A 12,215-nucleotide genomic window follows, 5' to 3' on the forward strand; every position below is an offset into this window, starting at 1 on the left:
TGGTGTGGATTATTGTGATGTTTTTATCAGCTGTTTAGACTCATTCTGACGGCACCCATTCACTGCAGAGCATCCATTGCTGAGCAAGTGATGGAATGCGACATTTCTCCAAATCTGTTCCTATGAAGAAACAAACTCACCTATATATACATTTTCAGTAATTTTTCATTTTGGTGAACAACAACTTTAATGAGTGAATAAGTGACCAGCACAAAAATGATCCATTAATGGACTAAATGCCATTAAACTGCGATTTCAAAGGGCACCTATTATGCAAAAATCACTTTTACATGTTATTTGAACATAAATGTGTGTTGGCAGTGTGTGTGTGTGTGTACACAACCACACTATAATGATAAAAATCCACCCCCACTCTTTTTATTTTTATTATTGATCCCTGTAAATCATAAGTGTCTCAGAACAGGTAGCATCACATTTTACAAAGCCCTGCCCACAACTGTAGACGGACACCGCTGTATTAGCAGAGTGAACCGCACACAATCCTCCATGTTTATCTTCACGCTAGAGCATTTAAAAGCAGCATTCAAGTAAGAAATGTCTTCTTATTACAGCTATCGAAGTTATTAAATCAAGAGCAGTGAGTGATTTTCTGTTATTTTATTGTTTGGGTCATATTAACAGTGTATACAGCTAGGTTCTGTATATTATGCTGCGGTCACTTAATACACAGATCTAATACAAACATGTGATTCCTTTCCCAGCTGTTTACCTTCACAGACATAACCGACTGTGTTTATGTAAATTGTGTTTTTAACATAAACTTGTATTTAACAGTTTAAGCATAAGACATGAAAGAGAACTTAGTTTACATTTACATTGTCATTTAGCAGACGCTTTTATCCGAAGAGAATTACAAATGAGGAGAATGGAAGCAATCAAAATCAACAAAAGAGCAAGATGCAAGTGCTATGACAAGTCTCAGTTAGCTTAACGCAGTATACGTAAACAAGGTTTTTTTTTAATTATATAATAAAAAGAATAAAGCAAGCTAGTTTTAGAGGCCTTTTTTGTATTTGTTAATTGTATAATAAAAGAAAACAGATAGAATACAAAAAAAGAATAGAGAAGCTAGTGTTAGTTTTTTTTTTTTGAATACAGGGTGGGCCATTTATATGGATACACCGTAATAACATGGGAATGGTTGGTGATATTAAAGTCCTGTTTGTGGCACATTAGTGTATGTGAGTTATTCATGAGTTATTTACAAGTTTCTCACCACTTATAAAATGTGTTCAATGTGCTGCCCATTGTGTTGGATTGTCAATGCAACCCTCTTCTCCCACTCTTCTAAGGGGGTCAGATCGGGAGACCTTGGGGGCCATTCAACTGGCCCACGACGACCAATCCACTTTCCAGGAAACTGTTCATCTAGGAATGCTCGGACCTGGCACCCATAATGTGGTGGTGCACCATCAATGGAAACCTCAAGGCCACTGGATATTTGAAATTGCTACATGATGATGTGTTTCCCTCTTTATGCACTGAAGCTGGCACGTTTTTCCAGCAAGATGGTGCACCACCACATTATGGGTGCCAGGTCCGAGCATTCCTAGATGAACAGTTTCCTGGAAAGTGGATTGGTCGTCGTGGGCCAGTTGAATGGCCCCCAAGGTCTCCCGATCTGACCCCCTTAGACTTTTATCTTTGGGGTCATCTGAAGGCAATTGTCTATGGTGTGAAGATACGAGATGTGCAGCACCTGAAACTACGGATACTGGATGCCTGTGCTGGCATTTCTCCTGCGGTGTTGCTATCAGTGTGTGAAGAGTGGGAGAAGAGGGTTGCATTGACAATCCAACACAATGGGCAGCACATTGAACACATTTAATAAGTGGTCAGAAACTTGTAAATAACTCATGAACGAATAAAGTTACGTTTAAACCAAGCACACCATTGTTTTTCTTGTGACATTACCAATAAGTTTGATGTGTCACATGGCCCTCTTCCTATTGAAAAAACAAAAGTTGTATCCAAGATGGCCGACTTCTAAATGGCCACCATGGTCACCACCCATCTTGAGGAGTTTGCCCCCTCACATATACTAATGTGCCACAAACAGGACTTTAATATCACCAACCATTCCCATGTTATTACGGTGTATCCATATAAATGGCCCACCCTGTAGAATGAATAGAGTGCAAGTCTAAAAGGGGCAACTTTTTCTTTTTTTTCTATATAAGAATAGAATTAGAATAGAGAGTGCTAGAGTTGGAGGGTGAAATAAAGATGTGTTTTTAGCCGATTCTTGAAGATGGCCAAAGACTCAGCTGCTTGGATTGAGTTGGGCAGGTTATTCCACCAGGAGGGAACAGTTAATGTGAAAGTGATTTCGTGCCTCTTTGGGATGAACAATAATGCGTCGTTCGCTTGCAGAACATAAGTCTGAAGTAATGAATTTAGGTAAAGGGGTGCCGAGCCAGTGGTGGTTTTGTAGGCACAAATGAACCCGTTACCTTCTTGAGAACTTTAGAAGTATTTGTGGGTTTTTATTTGTTAGAAACATCATTCATTGAGTTTCTCCTCCAGCATCCACAGAGCAACTCTGTCTCTTTATCTGATGATCAGATAAGCTGTGGGTGAGCATAAAGTGGTTGAAACATTAAATATATTCTGCATTAGCTCTCTCACAACCAAGAGTGGAAATAATGGTGCAAGACAATTACACCACCATCACTCATACAGATAGTGAAAATGGCCCTCGGCTGTAATTTCCTGAAAAAAAAACGAATGAATTCAGAAGCACTGTTCTCCATCCACTGCTAAAATTACACCAAAAGCATGCATTTCAGGTCTCCCCCCCCCCCCCCTTCTGCGATCATACAACAATATATATATTGAAATAAACCATTTTTTGATTTATTTTGCCGTTTAAAGGTTTAAACTAAATATATTTGAAATTATTTATAAGTATATATTTAGCATATATTCTACATATATTTTGACTAGGATTTATTTATTTGCCCTTTGAGGGATGACAATATTGCTCTAAAATAATGGCAGCATACAGTATATGATAACGTTATTTATAGATTGGCTAAAAAAAACAACTACTTCTGCTGCTGTCAGGATTAATGTTCTGCTGTTAGGGAGAAAATAGCTAATAAATGTCCTATAGTTTTAGCTAAATTAGAAAATAAATAGCCTGTTTCTGAATGTCCATTTAAAATCAAATGAGCTCATCGTGTGACTAAAATAATGTGTTTGGGTTAGTTGGGTTTTTAAGGATTTAAACATCATCTGAGTATTAAATTTTGCCAGTCCCACACTGTTTATGCTACAGACATAAATGATTTCTCAAATCATGTGCCTTGAGAAGAGGTGTGCTGCTCAGACTTATTACTAAAATATCAAAGTTTTGATGGTTGCTCTTTGAAACTGTTAAATATATTTTCTTTAACTGAAAAAGTTAAGTTACCTTTCCATATGCTGAAAAATTAAGCATAATAGGTACTTTTATTGTAAAAATGTATTGTTTTATTGTCATATTTATAGTTTTTGGAAGTAGAAACTATTTTATAATATGTGGTTTAATAAAGGGACATTCTCAGAAGTTCCTGTATGACACCTCAAATATGATTTTATTTAAATAGTTTTCTTATTTTGTGGGCATTTTTGGTTACATTTTCTGTTATTTAGTGAATGTTTCTTACGTTATTTCATGTGTAATGTGTGTTACCCTGATGGTGTTTTGTGTATATGTCACTGTGCACCATATACCAGCACTGGCTGTGTTTGATGGAGAGGACACTTACAGTATGATGAACTCTGATTCATCATGTGGTTTTCTATTTTACCACCTGTCATTTGTAAGGTGCAGAGCAGATTTTGGGGGTTCAGGTAGACTGTTATAGTAGCATTTTATCATGTAATGAAATACACTCACCTAAAGGATTATTAGGAACACCATACTAATACTGTCTTTGACCCCCTTTCGCCTTCAGAACTGCCTTAATTCTACGTGGCATTGATTCAACAAGGTGCTGAAAGCATTCTTTAGAAATGTTGGCCCATATTGATAGGATAGCATCTTGCAGTTGATGGAGATTTGTTGGATGCACATCCAGGGCACGAAGCTCCCGTTCCACCACATCCCAAAGATGCTCTATTGGGTTGAGATCTGGTGACTGTGGGGGCCATTTTAGTACAGTGAACTCATTGTCATGTTCAAGAAACCAATTTGAAATGATTCGAGCTTTGTGACATGGTGCATTATCCTGCTGGAAGTAGCCATCAGAGGATGGGTACATGGTGGTCATAAAGGGATGGACATGGTCAGAAACAATGCTCAGGTAGGCCGTGGCATTTAAACGATGCCCAATTGGCACTAAGGGGCCTAAAGTGTGCCAAGAAAACATCCCCCACACCATTACACCACCACCACCAGCCTGCACAGTGGTAACAAGGCATGATGGATCCATGTTCTCATTCTGTTTACGCCAAATTCTGACTCTACTATCTGAATGTCTCAACAGAAATCAAGACTCATCAGACCAGGCAACATTTTTCCAGTCTTCAACCGTCCAATTTTGGTGAGCTCGTGCAAATTGTAGCCTCTTTTCCTATTTGTAGTGGAGATGAGTGGTACCCGGTGGGGTCTTCTGCTGTTGTAGCCCATCCGCCTCAAGGGTCTGCGTGTTGTGGCTTCACAAATGCTTTGCTGCATACCTCGGTTGTAACGAGTGGTTATTTCAGTCAAAGTTGCTCTTCTATCAGCTTGAATCAGTCGGCCCATTCTCCTCTGACCTCTAGCATCAACAAGGCATTTTCGCCCACAGGACTGCCGCATACTGGATGTTTTTCCCTTTTCACACCATTCTTTGTAAACCCTAGAAATGGTTGTGCGTGAAAATCCCAGTAACTGAGCAGATTGTGAAATACTCAGGCACCACCATCTGGCACCAACAACCATGCCACGCTCAAAATTGCTTAAATCACCTTTCTTTCCCATTCTGACATTCAGTTTGGAGTTCAGGAGATTGTCTTGACCAGGACCACACCCCTAAATGCATTGAAGCAACTGCCATGTGATTGGTTGATTAGATAATTGCATTAATGAGAAATTGAACAGGTGTTCCTAATAATCCTTTAGGTGAGTGTATGCAGGCCCCGACATGCCATCATGTCATACCTGAAATATTTTTACAGTGAATTCCCGGCAACCACAGCTGTCATTTAACCATTTATGTCCTGAAACATGTTGGTGAGTATCCCTTTAGGATGAGGGAATGTAGTTAACCGAAGAGATTTATTGTGAACCGAGAGCGGTTGTTCTGTCCACTCACCTCCGCGCTGATAGTGACTGAGCTCTGGCAGATGCCATGTGTTTATCTCTCATCTCTCATCTCTCAACCAAATTACACACCAGCCACCCCTTCCTGAACCGATGGCTTTATTGCAGGGCTGCTGGACCTCACAATATCCGTCTACTGAATGTCCTCATATACAGCGTGTGCTGATGGATGAATGCTCTCCATCTCAGACACTGTTGAAGAAATTACCTTTTAAAACGGAGCAATATGTCACAATGAATGTGATCTATTTTAATAGCGTATGTCAAGAACAGACCCGCTGATTTAGCTATACATCCACTACATCAGATAAATATTGATATGAGCAAAACAACCACTCTCATCATGTTTTTATTTTCTCATCCAGCTAGACGATTGTCAAAGGAATGAGTCTGGTGTTTGGATGTGTTCTTGTATGATTATTGGAGGTGTGTGGTTATGATCTGGAGCTGTTTCATCATTGGATGCAGCATTGCATTCACTGACTGCTCAAGGTTTTCAGCTCTTCAGTGTCTCAGAAACACGCAGCGGTGTCTGTAAATACATTTCAGTGAATAGGAAGCACTTGGTATAGAGAGTTGCACAATGACATTACCCTTGTAAAGCCTACAGTATCATATTTGATGATCAACATGATGAAAACTTTGCTGAAAAACATTCAGCTCGTGGTTCACGTTCCTTCTGCAGGGAAATCTTTACTGATTGTTATAAATTAAATATGAGTGAATTTAAAATTATTCATATTTTAAGATGGTCACTTATTGGACTGAAGCAACTCAGGTGTACTTGTTTATCCAGACAATTTTTAGAAAGAAAAAAAACTTAAAAATGTATCAAATATGAACAAAGTTTTGAGGAGCGTTTATTTGGTCATCTCTCAATCATGCATTGCAATTAATTTTTTGAAAGAGCGATGATCATACAGCTAAATTTAAATATTATCTTACTAAAACTTACTATTGAAATATAATCTTAAGATATATTATTGGGAGATTTAGAGTAACAATTTACATTATAAGCATCAGAATGTCATATGCTTGTTCATATACTGTAAATATCAACTCCACCAAATTGCATATTTTTGCTCAGTGAATAAATGAATTCAGAATAAAATTGGTATATTGTCCACATGCATGAGCTCTATATTCTCCTGCATCTTATATTAGCCATAAAACCTGATGAATCAAATACAATATTCACCAAAAAAGTAGATATGCAAACTTTTATTTTTTGTTTTTTGTCTAAATGTTCAACAAACTGTTTAATTAAAAAGTAGATTGACGGATGGATGGATGATGGCTAGATGAATGGATGGATGGGTGGGTGATAGAGGATGGATGGATAGATAGATAGATGGATGGATGGATGGATGGATGGGTGATAGAGGATGGATGGATAGACAGATAGATGGATGGATGGATGGATGGATGGATGGATGGATGGGTGATAGAGGATGGATGGATAGACAGATGGATGGATGGATGGGTGATAGAGGATGGATGGATGGATAGACAGATAGATGGATGGATGGGTGGTAGAGGATGGATGGATGGATAGATAGACAGAGATGGATGGATGGGTGATAGAGGATGGATGGATGGATAGATAGACAGATATATGGATGGGTGATAGAGGATGGATGGATGGATAGATAGACAGAGATCGATGGATGGATGGGTGATAGAGGATGGATGGATAGATAGACAGATAGATGGATGGATGGGTGATAGAGGATGGATGGATGGATAGATAGATAAGATTGATTGATGGATGGATGGATGGATGGATGGATGGGTGATAGAGGATGGATGGATGGATAGAATTTTAAGAGGAAAGAGTACATTTGTTCATCCAAAATATGAATATTTTAGTCCGTTAATTGATGTTCCACAAAGGATAATATCTCCTTTCAGACTGGAAACTGATTTCTATGCACAAGACAGGTTATTAAGATAGATACTGATCGATGATGATAAAAGTGTTTGATCAGTGTTGGATATGAATCTTTTTTGTTTTACTCGTACAGAGCTGTCTCTTATGGGAAACAGCACTCCACATATATTTATTATATTATATAATAATATACAATATATTATTGTCTTGAGGCAGAAAATGTTGAATTTTCCAACAGAGGTTGTCAGTAAACAGAAACTTCACACAAAACTATTGTATGACAAGCTCAAGTTTTATAGTGATTTATTTATTTATTTAGTTCATATTTGGAGTCTGTGTGGTATTAATATGTATATAAAGCATATGGTTTATATGGTAAAGAGCAGCTCAGGCATGCTGCACAGAAGACCGAAAATCAACCCCCTTTGGAGCCACATGATGAGGAGTAAATGTATACAAGTTATAGATAACACTTTATTGTAGGGTCTCTTAACTAGCTGCTTATTAGCATGCATATTACTAGAATATTAGCCATTTATTAGTAGTAATTAAGCACATATTAATGCCTTATTCTACATCCTTAATCCTACCCAATACCTAAACTTAACAACTACCTTACTAACTATTAATAAGCAGCAAATTAGATGTTTATTGAGGGAAAAATCGTAGTTAATAAGTGTTCCCTATTCTAAAGTGTTACCAAGTTATAATAGCTTCGGGTGAAGTATATTGTTCATGACACCAGAGTGACGTTTCAGCGGTGTGGAGGATTAAACCCAGAGTGATATTTCCTTAAGAGAAATGGTGTTTTTTACCAGCACAAGTAAGTATCTGACATCATAGGCAAAGCCAGAGACGACTAATAAATCGTACAGACAATGGTTTAATTTTCACTTTAAAGATCTGTGTGTTTGACTCCAGCAGAAACCAGTCTTCAGTATCATTTGAAATTCTATCACTTATCTTGCACATGAGGCTTCAAACTAATTTATATCAAATGTGTTATGTATTGCTCTTGGAACACGAGGACTGAAAATCGTAATTTATCACACAGACCTGGAGGCAATTGGTTTATAAACCTTTTAAATGTGAATACAGTCGATTGCTGATTACGTGAATGCCTTATAATGATTCAAATTAATATGCATCATAATATATTACCCAGAGTTTTGTATTTACTTGTCTTTTCCACTGCAGATAAATCCAGCATACAAAGCTGTTGTGTTTAGCTCATTTAAAGCAATAACACAGAAGTATGTCAAATTACCTCTTAAATCTGCTTGCAAAAAAAAAAATGAATACGATCAAACATTTTACTCAAATTTTGACTCTCATTACAATAGATGCCGAAAGCCATTAATGCAGAAATGTGACATTCAGTCTGCTAAAATTGGTCTGAAATGAGCAGGCATCCATTCATCTCAGATAAAACCACACACAAAAACATGGCCAGTGGTTGGTCACTTTAGGCCAATAAACTGTGATATGAGGACTAGACTCAAAAGTGTGTTGAGACTGGTTGGTGTTAATACGAGTGTATGCGTTTTCCATCAAATATAGCTTTACTTTCACAGCATAGAGCTCAGTTTTGCCATCATTAGAGCTTTTTCTTCTAAAAGGCTTTCGGGTTTTGTCACATGGCTTTCAGCAAACTCTAAATGTAACTAGCTCAAAGAACTGGAGACATGTCCTTCTATAAATTGTCTTTCTAGCCACTCAACCACAGAGGCCTGGTGTGTGCAGCTCTATCAGCCTCCGATCACAATTATCCTTCATCAAGCCTGATCCTTATAGTGTCTACCATGTTTTTATCATTTTCTTACCATGGACTTCACAGTGGCCCTAACAAGATGGTTCAATGTTTTACCAGTTTTGTTTTATTACTTTCTTCAACTTTTAAACTACTAACAATTTAATCTTGAAGCTCCACATGCAGCTCTATAATCCTTACAATGACGGGACTCGTCTGATTTACCTCTATTCTGTTATTTAATAAATCCGTGTCATAACTAAACATGACAGCCAGTGATCTCTGTGCACTTTCATTGTATGTTAAAATAGCAGCTTGGGCATTTTGTGTCACAAAAAAGAAAAACGAAATTCAACAAACCTGCATGACTTCTTTCTTCTAAGTGTAAAGTATCTGTTTTAATGTATTAAAACAGAGTATAAAGTATTTAAAAGTAAAAGTATCCGTTTAGTTAGAGTATCATGGTGGAAACAAATTGGCATTGATTACGAAGTGCAGTTGTGATTTTCATCTGTTGAAGTTATTTGCATTTTAAGCACTGTTAATAAAGCTTTCCACAAGTGACTATTTCTTACACAGATTTGTGTCAGAGATCCTTATCATCCTTTTGAGGTGATGCATTGCGATGTATAATAATATTTTGCTCTCATATATGATTTGAGGTCCTATTTAATTGTTTTTTAAACTGACTACCCCAAATCTGCCATATATAACTCTTATTTTTAGAGTCTCACCAAGGCTACATTTATTTGATCGAAAATACATGTGCCATTTTTTAAATCCCATGCTAAAATGCACACAGTAAATGAGACATTGGTTAATGTCCACAAAAGTTATCAAAACATTGCACTCCTCAACACTGCTCTAGTCAATGCCATGAGTTTTGGTACCTGTTGACCAATGGGAACCATTTTTGTAATTTAGTGTTGCAGAAATGACACACTTCACCTATAAATCGCACTCTTACATCATGCTGACAGATAGTTTTCAAGCCAAGAAAGCTGCAGGAGCAGAGATTGAAATCTGTTCGGCTCTGGCACGCTCTTGTCCTGCTGTCAGAAACTCTGAACTCCTCCAGCTGGTGCGGTTTGTTGAGTCTTAAGAGATTATTGATGGTACCTTTTCAGGACTCGAGCTTGTAAATCTCTAAAACAGCTTTAAATGTAATAAAACGCTTCCACCTAAAAATAAAGCAGCGCTCCAGTGAGAATTACCAAAGAAACCTGCTCTTTCAAATCAGTTTCTGCTTTAGCCAGAACAGCAGGGAAGAGAGACTTGTACTCCTCTCTTTGATTTTCCTTGAGCTTTTATCATCTTTTTTTAAAGTCAGTCCTAATGGAGAAGTATTTAATTTCTTTCAAACAGGTTTCCCAAATACTTCCTTTCAGCCAAGCCTCATGTTCAGATATTTACCCTTGTTATGCAAAATCCTTGTAAATAGTGGCGAATGCACCCTCAGAAGTGTTTCAATGAAGAAAGATTACTATCCGCACTGCCAGACCAAAAAATAAAAAAAGACACAGTAGAGTTAACAGTAAAGTTAACCTGTTCAATCAGACTTGTATAATGAGCACGTGTTTCGTTTTCTGTGCCTAATGTGATGGAATAATAGTTCTGCACAATGGCACGACTAGACAAATGCCACAAGAACAGATCCCGGGGTTTAAACTTGAAGTGTTTCTGATTTTGCACAATATCAGTGTCTGAAGATGAGACAAAAATGACAACAACCTGAAATTAAAACATCATCTAACAGGCATTTAGACTTATCACTTATTACAATGTAATATACAGTCATTTTTCTTTTGAAGGATTATGACTGTGGTTGTAGAGAAAAATACTTTTTTTCATTTGGTGAGCAAAGGGTTAAAGTGACTCATTCACTTTATGACTTATACAATGTCAATCACTCCACATTTCCATCCAGCACCTTCTCAATTTAGCTCCATCAAGACGTCTGCTAAAGAGCGGAAATCAGTTGTCAGCTCACCCTCAAGACCTCCGACAAAAGACTAAGAAACAGCCTCATGAAAGCACTCAAGCACCGTGTCATTATGAATATGACATTTCCCATGAGTGGAATGAAAAGGAGTGAAGCAATATCACGTGGCACGGCCTAAATAGCCATTGTGTTGCGTTACTGCATTATGCTGATAAATTGCACGTTAAAACATCTTTATCTAATAGTTTTGGAAATTTCACGCTGTGCCATTGTATGCAACCGAAAATGGAAATGAAGCGAGAAGGCTCATTTTCTTGCTAGTATTTGTGTTTGTCACCACTACTGAAAGAGTGTACATCATCATCATCATCATGGTCAAACAAATATCATGTGTTGTGCATATGTTTGTTTTTGCATATTTATGTGTGCATGCTTGCATATAACCATGCATACACCATATATATATATATATATATATATATATATATATATATGGTGTATGCATGGTTATATGCAAGCATGCCGGTGAGTATATATATATATATATACTCACCAGCCACTTTATTAGGTACACCTGTTCAATTGCTTGGTAACAATTGCTAATCAGCCAATCACATGGCAGCAACTATGGCATCTAGATGTGGTGAAGACGACTTGAAGTTCAAACCGAGCATCAGTATGGGGAAGAAAGGGAATTTAAGTGACTTTGAACATGGAATGGTTGTTGGTGCCAGACGGGCCGGTCTGAGTATTTTAAAAACTGCTGATCTCCTGGGATTTTAACGCACAACCATCTCTAGGGTTTACAGAGAATGGTCCAAAAAAAGAGAAAATATCTAGTGAGCAGTAGTTGTGTGGACGAAAATGCCTTGTTGATGTCAGAGGTCAGAGGAGAATGGGCAGACTGGTTAGAGATGATAGAAAGGCAACAGTAACTCAAATAACCACTCGTTACAACCAAGGTATGCAGAATAGCATCTCTGAACGCACAACACGTCGAACCCTGAAGCAGATGGGCTACAGCAGCAGAAGACCACACCGGGTGCCGCTCCTGTCAGCTAAGAACAGGAAACGGAGGCTACAATTGGCACAGGCTCACCAAAATTGGACAATAGAAGATCGGAAAAACGTTGCCTGGTATGATGAGTCTCGATTTCTGCTGCGACATTCAGATGGTAGGAATTTGGCGTAAAGAACATGAAAGCATGGATCCATCCTGCCTTGTCTCAACGGTTCAGGCTGGTGGTGGTGGTGTAATGGTGTGGGGGATATTTTCTTGCCACACTTTGGGCCCCTTAGTACCAATTGAGCATCGTTTAAA

Source organism: Barbus barbus (assembly GCF_936440315.1).
Source record: "Barbus barbus genome assembly, chromosome: 27".
Lineage (NCBI taxonomy): Eukaryota > Metazoa > Chordata > Actinopteri > Cypriniformes > Cyprinidae > Barbus > Barbus barbus.